Below are 9,517 nucleotides of genomic sequence, written 5' to 3'. Positions count from 1 at the left end.
AATAAGAAGACGATAAATGCAAATGCAAGACCTCTATGCAGATTAATTATATATATACATACAAAGACCTAGCAAGAGTTTAGGTATGTAAACTTTATAGCAAAAAAACAAAAAAAAATAGGAAGATGAGAAAAGCAATACTTCCATTCAGATTGTTTATATTTATAAATACAAGGACCTAGATTAATTATATATATACATACAAAGACCTAGCAAGAGTTTAGGTATGTAAACTTTATAGCAAAAAAACAAAAAAAAAAAAGGAAGATGAGAAAAGCAATACTTCCATAGGAAGATGAGAAAAGCAATACTTCCATTCAGATTGTTTATATTTATAAATACAAGGACCTAGCACACACAGGATCTTTTATTTAGATAAGTAAAACCCTTATCACTAGGGACAGAAGGAACGAATCTAAATACATGAGCAAATAATAAGCATTCATATTGTGCAAAAGGGAAACATTTAGTAGTGCGAACTCTCGATATTAACAGAGAATTTCAGAAAAACAAAATGTGTCTGAATTTATAAGACTGCGATTGTTATACACCATTTTATACCATACATAACCCAAAATTTCCTCTCTCGCGGCAAGGTTAGGTTACCAACAAACAAGAAGGCATTAATTCGTCCATATGGTCTCATTATTATATAACGGTCCGTGAATTCAATATTGTACCATCCTCTTACCAGAGGGTATTGTGGATGCCTGAGAGGATGGCAAGACGCTCAACATTATTAGCATGAGCACAAACTAAAGCTGGACATGAATATTTGCAACCATTATCATCATCGTCTCCCTCACAAGAAATTCAACTCCTCCGCTTCTCTGAAGATGTGGTTCGTTTTCAGTGTCTTTCAGAAGTTATTTATAAGGGTTTGGATTGAAAAGTAACATTATGGAAACGATAGAAGAAGTCATGTAACACTAAATTTCTGGAGGCGTTACTCATACCTTAGTAGTGTAGTAAGATATAAACAATAAAAAGACAAGTCCCATCACTAATACCAGGCTTTGGAGTTTTGGTGTTTGAAATAGAACACCAGGTTTTGGAGTTTTGGTGTTTGAAATAGATTTGCAAAAAATCTCACTTGTATTCTGTGTTCATGTGAAAAAATCTATGATGTGCAAAAAGTCTCACTGGTATTCCGTGTTCATGTGAATTAATCTATGATTTGCAAAAAGTCTCACTGGTATTCCGTGTTCATGTGAATTAATAGATGAAATTAATCTATGATTTGCAAAAAGTCTCACTGGTATTCCGTGTTCATGTGAATTAATAGATGAAATTCACGAAATGCAGACGTCAAGTGCATTAGTAATATCTGCTATTATTTTTTTTAGCAAGAAAAAAGGGTCTGTTTTATATTATGATTAAAACAATAAATAATTATGATAGACATATCATCATAAACCCTATAGTACACATTGCTTCCTTCTATCATTGACAATTCACTTCAATCTTTCTCTATTCAATGCGCGGTCTACATTGACTTTAATAGATGAAATTCACGAAATGCAGACGTCAAGTGCATTAGTAATATCTGCGATTGATTTTTTTTTCAGCAAGAAAAAACGGTATGTTTTATATTATGATTGATTCAATATATACTTATGATAGACATATCATCGTCATAAACCCTATAGTACACATTGGTTCCTTCTATCATTGACAATTCACTTCAATCTTTCTCTATTCAATGCGCGGTCTACATTGACTTTCATTCTATTGTTGACAATTCATTTCAATGTTGTTGTATTCTATTCGTTGCACGTAGTCAACGAGGCGGAGGAGTTGCCCGGAAAGTTATGGAAATTCTGGTCATATTTGGAGAAAATCCGGAAGGATTTTTGTAAATCTAAATTATGGTTGTTAAACTTCAAAATTTTAGGTGTCCTAGACGTTTTTGATGGTACTGAATCCATTTCCACCATCAAAAACACTATTCAAACCGGTCATATTTTGAGAAAATCCGGAAGGATTTTTGTAGATCTAAATTATAGTTGTTAAACTTCAAAATTTTAGGTGTCCTAGACGTTTTTGATGGTACTGAATCCATTTCCACCACCAAAAACACGATTCAAACACTGCCTCTACCAGATTTTTTGAAATTTTTTTGCCAGATTCCGATTACTTTTTGCCGTCTAGACAATTGGACAATTCCTCCACCCTGTTAGACAACTCCCTATTCGTTGTGTCTCATAATTCAATTTGTTATATTCATAAGTCTATACCCGGATTGTTCATAAGTCAATTCAATGTTGTCATGTTCCCTTACGATACGCAACATTTAATTCAACACACGTGAAAACTTCATACGGAAGTTTGAATTCAAAAACTAAACGATGACAAAAATTACAACTCGAACGGAAAAGCCTCCAAGTATCTAAGGGGATAAAACCACCTATTGTTTTAAACATGGGAGGAAAATGAGGCATTAGCTTGAATATCTTAGCCACAAAACTTCAATCAATTATGAACATAATACAAACTTCGAATTAATTCAGAAAATTCCTATGTATAATTCATGACATTTAATCACCTTGAGTTGAAATTCTTTAAGCATCTTATCAAGTTAACCAATATCTAACCTAAATTATAATAAATAGAAAATTATCTTTTCCAGAACATTCAAAACCATTACAAAATGGTACTCTTCCTGAACGACTTTGCTGACCTTTCGGAGTAGAATCCATGACTTTCGAGACAATTAAACTGTCATCACATCAGTTTTGATGCTTTGCTTTTCAAATATATACAAGTAGGATTATGAACATTATACAACTATCATAACCATTAAAACCAAACTTACCCTACCATCTCATAAATAAGTAAAACACATGCTATGATATCAATTTAGAAACCAAACTTACCCTACCATCTCATAAATAAGTAAAACACATGCTATGATATCAATTTAGAGAGAAACTCATAAATACATAGTTTATCAACATAATTTCCATTTCATTCATATCGTTTACATTATCGATTTAAATTCACCTTTGCTTTTCAAATATATACAAGTGGGCTTATGAACATTATACAACTATCATAACCATTAAAACCAAACTTACCGTACTATCTCATAAATAAGTAAAACACATGCTGTGATATCAACTTAGAGGGCAACTCATAAATACATAGTTTATTAACATAATTTCCATTTCATTCATATTGTTTACATTATCGATTTAATCCACAAAGGTGATTATCTGATTACAAACAAAATGTTTCTTGCAACCAAGGTAGACAACATTCCACTCCACCCTAGGCTCAGTTCCACTACAATATTTATTGTAGCTAGCCACTCTCGAGTTAAATGATGAAGACATGAGATAATATCTTCTCACAAAAATATAGTGTGAAGCCATAAAGGCCATTCTCCTTCATTCCATCATCTCATTCATCTTTTGCATATCTTTCTATCTGTCTTTCTGCTTATTATTGCACTCCAAGAGTGTTAGAAACTTTGTTTCTTTGCACCTCCTTTCAATCTTTTCCACTCATCTCCTTAACAATTAATTCACAATTATTAAGACGTACACAATAAGTATATCCTAATATGAGCATATTAGCTCTTTATATATACCGCCCACGTTTGCAGTGACATATCTACTATATATATTATGGAATATGGAGGTTTATAATATATAGTAGATATGTCATAATATTATAGTAGGCATATGTATGCCTCTTTGTTTATATATAAAGACTTAATATACAAGTATATTTTATATGGTTTTATTAATTTATAGTAATATCTTATAGTAAATATATATGTATTTAATATACTATATGTTTGACCATAATATACCAAAATATTTCAACTCATTTAGTCTCAAAATAAATGTTTTAACATTAATTATAAATAATATGAGTGTTGGGTTCTTCTTATGACAACATTTTTTCTCCATAAAACATCAAATTTTGCTTATAAACCTTATCATATTTCACTCCTAACTCTGTCCAAATCCAATCTTTCCATCACATGTATACTTATGCTTATTTTTACACCTTATCTCTCCTATTTAGAACTAAATACCTAAAAGGGTTGATTAAAGCAATGCAAAGGTGTGTTTGGTTTGAATAACATATGGTCACATTATATATGCATAATGAGTGTGGTTTGTAATAAATGGTTTGGGCCACTGATTTAAATTAAAGGTGTTGAATTATAGGATTATATTTGGTTTCATGTACCTTGGTTGCATATCGATAGAATGATACTTGTAAGCTTTTTATGCATTGTCAGTTTGCTCATAGGTTTTGACTACAATCAACTTCCAGGTGAATGTATTCATGGATATGATCATATGCCAAGTGGATGTGCTCATAGCTTCAATTATGTGTTAGTTGGGCACACATTGCAATATCAAAGGAAGCAATTACAATTTAAAAGAGATATTGTTGTTAAATATGTGAGGAATTTCGGGTAGCAATTTAGTTGCTAGACCTCATGGAGAACTCTTGCATGAGTTCCAGTCTATTTTCACGAGGCAGTTATTCGACGATAAACAAAGTATCTTGAGATCCTAATAGATAGCGACCATCTTGGGTTGTTGTAACTATGTTAATAAACTCAGCTACAATCGAGATGTCCATTCTCAACCACTTATAGGCTCATGGAAGATCAGTTGTTTCAAGTGTAAAGTATAGGATCTGGAAGCTTATTGAACTATCTACAATTTGTATCCCTTAAGGATAAAATTAGCATGGGAAATTTGAGCCATGACTAAATTTGACCCATTACTATATTTGTTTTTAATCAGTTAGCATGAACAAGACCAAATCTCTAGTGTTCCAATTTTATATTTTGTAAGCTTCATATAAAGAGTAAGCACCCAAAGCGTAGACATTGTTACCATTGTTATTTGTCTCTAAGTTTATAATATTAAGACTATTGTTGTGTGATTGGAAGAGGCTCCAATTATTCATTTGTGGTCTTTGCATTGTTATGTGTTGAAAGCTCATTTTTTTCACTGTTTTGTGTTGAGTAGTTAGAAGGTTATAGGCATGGACCGAGCCTTGAGTTGGGCCAGCTCAAGGCACGATCATGTGCCATAGTCATTTTGATTTGTTTGAGTTATGTTACTTGTTTATAGTTTGAATGAGAGTTGAAGGACCTTGTCTTTTGTTCTTTTGTGAATAGACTTGTGGTTTTCACCTTTCAACTTATATATATGTTGTGTGAAGATTTGAATAGTTGTATTTATTTTATTTTCAATATATGAATGTATTTTGTGTGGTAACATAGTTTGAAATTTCATGCAAAGTCTTTTAATGATTTTCTTTTGATTTTTTTAATGGGATGGGTGTTGGTTTCATTTTAAGAGGAATATAAAACAATTAATTGTTGCAGAATTAGAAATTAAATAAAGTACTACTTCAATAATTTTGAAGCCACATTAAGCTTACCTATTAGAGACTTCTAGGTAATGAGGAACCATTAACTAAAATTTAAAAGTAGGACCCTTTTGATGAGACCTCCATTCCCATGCATTTAACTTAGGTCATTTTAATAAGTAAGAAATTTTGTTGTTTGTACACATAGCACCAAGGAGTCTCACAAGTTTACTAACACAGTCGACAATTAAAACTAAACACGGCATGATTAATAAAATTTAAGACTAATAAAAATACTTATCAATAAGAAACCCTAAATATAAGACTAAGAAGTTACTTATACACTAGGTTAAACTCGTCGATAACAAATCTCCCCCTTAACATTATTAAATCTCATATAAAATGTTACCTTATAATTTATAGACTTGAGTAGAAAACCATTGGTCTTGTTGCTCTATAATATATGGACTCCAATAGTAAATTATAATAACAAAAAAACCTAAACCATTATAACAAAATTCATGATATCACTTAAAAAAAATATAATATAAATAAAATAATATCATTCCAGTCTACGAATAAACTTAATTAACATTATTTTTTATTATAATTGACCATGTTTATTAACCCTTCACAATTTTTTATTAACACTTTATTATTAATATGGTAAAATTAATATCTTGCAGTAATAAACAAATAAATGAAAATTTAATCTTCAATCGCAATTCCATGAACCTCAAACTTTATTGTAGTCGTCGAATAAGACAAGCAATGCAGCCTTGATTCAGCTTCGGCCAACGTGACCTCCTCGACCTGAACACTCTGTGAGCGTGTCAGGCTGAGCGCTACCTTAACACAATGGGCAAATCAAAGGCGACCTAGGGCAAGATATACTTGCGTTGCAGCTTATCCTTGATTACCCATCTTATTGCTATATTTTCAACATCAACTTACAACACCAATAAACAAACTCTAAACACAATCTTCATGAAACCATTCATTTTTTTCAACATCTAAGTTAAAACACCAATAAACAAACTCTAAACCATTCATTTTCCATTTTTTTCAATGGTGATGTTTAAACGAACATAGTTGACTCCAAATAAACCATTTTAAGTGCCCATTATATGGGGAGTGTGCAGCAAATCCAAAGACTATTATTCAATCACTCTAATGCAAATATGGGAGCGAAGGAGGAGAAAGATAGGCTAGATACAACACTAACTCTACCCTTCATATTCTACTTCCAGCGCTATTATCATGTCTTCCATAGCACACACAGATGCCCCTTTCTTTCCTCCGTCTCCGTCTCCGTCTTCATCTTCAATCACTGCCTTCATGGCTGCTTCTCTAATTTCCTCGGCTCTCTTTCTCAGTTGATTGCCTTTTTCCTCCGTCATCAACATTCTTACACTTCTCTCTACCGTCTCCCGCTTCAAGTCTCCCTGTTTTCCCCTCCACATCTCGATGCACACCCCCACCTCCTCCTCCAACATTTTCGAATTCGCGAACTGGTCCCCTGACATGGGCCATCCGATAATAGGCACCCCTTGGCTCAGGGTTTCCAGCGTCGAATTCCAGCCACAGTGACTCAGGAACCCTCCTGTCGAAGGATGTGACAGGATCAGCAGCTGAGGCGCCCACTTTTTCATAAGCAATCCTCGCTTTTTTTCTTTCACTCGCTCTTCAAACCCCTCTGGTAGAAACTCCGCTGAGAACTCTGAATTAAATGGGACCTCCAGCGGCGGCCTGACGACCCAAATGAAAGGCTGTTGACTCGACTCTAGTCCCAGAGCCAGCTCCTTCATGTGTGACGACGATATCGAATTTTGGCTTCCAAAGCAAACATAGAGCACAGAGGAGGGCGCTTGGGAATCGAGCCATAGCAAAGATGCCCTTGCATATTCTGCCTCTGCCTGCTTGCCTTCGGAATCAACAGATGTATTTGAAGAAGAGGAAGAGAAAAATGAAGCGGGTAGGATCGGTCCGACCGCCCAAACCGGTCTGCCAGTGGATTTTCTCATGTGTTGGAGACTGCTATGCTCAAGCTCTTCGAACGTATTACAGATTGACCCCCAACTACGCACGTTGCGAGATATCTGGCGATTGAGAAACAAGATCCAGGGATCGGATCCTGTAGCCGTTTTCAAATATAGAGGGAGCTGAGATCGATCCAGTGTAACATGCGGCATGTCGGGCAGAACAAACTCCTCCGCATGGGTCTTGGTGTGAGGTAGATGAGTGCAGAGGGAGTAATAGACGGAGGTGCCGTAAGCCCCACAAGTGCAGAACTGAATTCTTGGTATTCCCAACCTGTTTCCTACGTCCACCGTCCATGCCATGAACATGTCGCTGATGATGCACAGCGGCAGGCGCCCGCCGTCTTCTTGAATGATGTGGCGAATAAGGCGCTCGAAATGGGGTTCCAGGTGCTCGGAGGCTTCAAAGAAACGGAGGGAAAGATGTTTAGGGACGGAGTCCATGTTTTCGGTGTGAGGGGGAAGACCGTGAGCGTCGCTGGAGACGGGCAGCTCCGCTAGGCGGATATCCAGACCAGGGCTAGCGGATTCGATCTTGGATCGCAGGCTTCGAATGTTGAGAATCGTATTGGCTATGGTGATGGCAAATCCGGTTCTTTTGGCAAGCAGCTTGGCGAGCTCTAGGAAGGGAATAATATGGCCCTGAGCCATGAAGGGGACCATCACCACATGGTGCTTGGACTCTCTAGTGGTGATAGTGGTCAAATTCTCAGCGGGGAAGGGCTTCGTCATTGCGGGTGGAAGATTTAGGCGGCGAAATGGGCGAGAACTGGACAGATGCGCAGGCTGGAAAGATTGCAGCGACTGCTCTGTAAAGGTTGCAGCTCCTGCGCAAGATTTAGGCAGCGAAATGGGCCGAGAACTGGACAGATTGCAGCGACTGCTCTGTAAATGTTGCAGCGCCTGCGCAATGATTCACATTTCACGAAAGGGAATGCGTGGCAGCAAGAAAATAAAAGTTGACCGAAGCGATGACGTCATTGGTGTTTAGGGTAAAACACTTTCAATGGTAACCCATACGCATCATGTATTGAAATAGTTAAATAGTTATGGATAAATATGCATCCAGTATTAAAATAATCGGCATTGTTTTCTTTCCATTTTGTTGCTTGGATAGGCCAGGTAAAAGGATATATATATATATATATAATTATAATTTTTCATGTTATATAATTTTTCATGTTATATAATTTCATACCATTATAATGTTTTATATATAATTATAATTTTTCATGTTATATAATTTCATATCATCATAATGTTTTATGATTTTGATTAAAATTACATTTTTTGAGTTATGGATAAATATGCATCCAGTATTAAAATAATCAGCATTGTTTTCTTTGCATTTTGTTGCTTGGATAAGCTAGGTAAAAGGATATATATAATTTTTCATGGTATATAATTTCATACCATTATAATGTTTCATGATTTTGATTAAAATTACATTTTTTGAATTTAAATTTCTGTGATTCATGTTAATCATAATAATTTTTTTTGGAAACAATCACATAAGAGCATTTTCGTCAACGTGTTTCGAATCCAGTGTGATTCATCTTTAGGACAAGATGATGAATTAGATCCAAGCATTGAAATAAATAGATAAAGAAAACAACTAACTAACTATTAGGAAAAACAACTAGTTTAACTTATTTATTTATTTTTTATTTTTTATTATTTTATTTATATATATATATATATACACTCTAATTTCATGGTATATAATTTCATACCATTATAATGTTTTATGATTTTGATTAAAATTACATTGTTGATAGGTTACTTTGTTTTAGGATAGAATTTTTAGAATTTATGTATATATATATATATATGTATATGGTTTTTAGAATTTAATTTAATTATTAATAATTAAGTAAATAAATAAAAAAATTTAATTTATATTTTTTATTTTCTGTATTCAAGTTATCCACAATAAATTAAACAAAATCTTTTGGTAGAAATCACATGGGAAAATTTTTTGGTAGACACATTTCGAACCAATAAATGTGGTTCATCGTCAGGACCAAATGAAGAGGCAGACCATGGCAAAACTTAAATAGAGAGCAATGTAGAGACAAAATTTCAAGTAAGGACTATATTTGAACAATAATGTTTAAATTATAATATCAATT

At 34.2% G+C, this 9,517-nt stretch overlaps 1 pseudogene; it reads right to left on the bottom strand.

The window, feature by feature from the left end:
* Positions 1–6,452: 6,452 nt before the first annotated feature.
* Positions 6,453–8,127, bottom strand: LOC149190279 (UDP-glycosyltransferase 92A1 pseudogene; annotated as a pseudogene).
* Positions 8,128–9,517: the final 1,390 nt, after the last annotated feature.

Source organism: Pinus tabuliformis, chromosome 3_1 (assembly GCF_031772625.1).
Source record: "Pinus tabuliformis cultivar Carrire ecotype Pingquan chromosome 3_1, CPIR1, whole genome shotgun sequence".
NCBI lineage: Eukaryota > Viridiplantae > Streptophyta > Pinopsida > Pinales > Pinaceae > Pinus > Pinus tabuliformis.
This window is presented reverse-complemented; position numbering and strand designations above follow the sequence as displayed.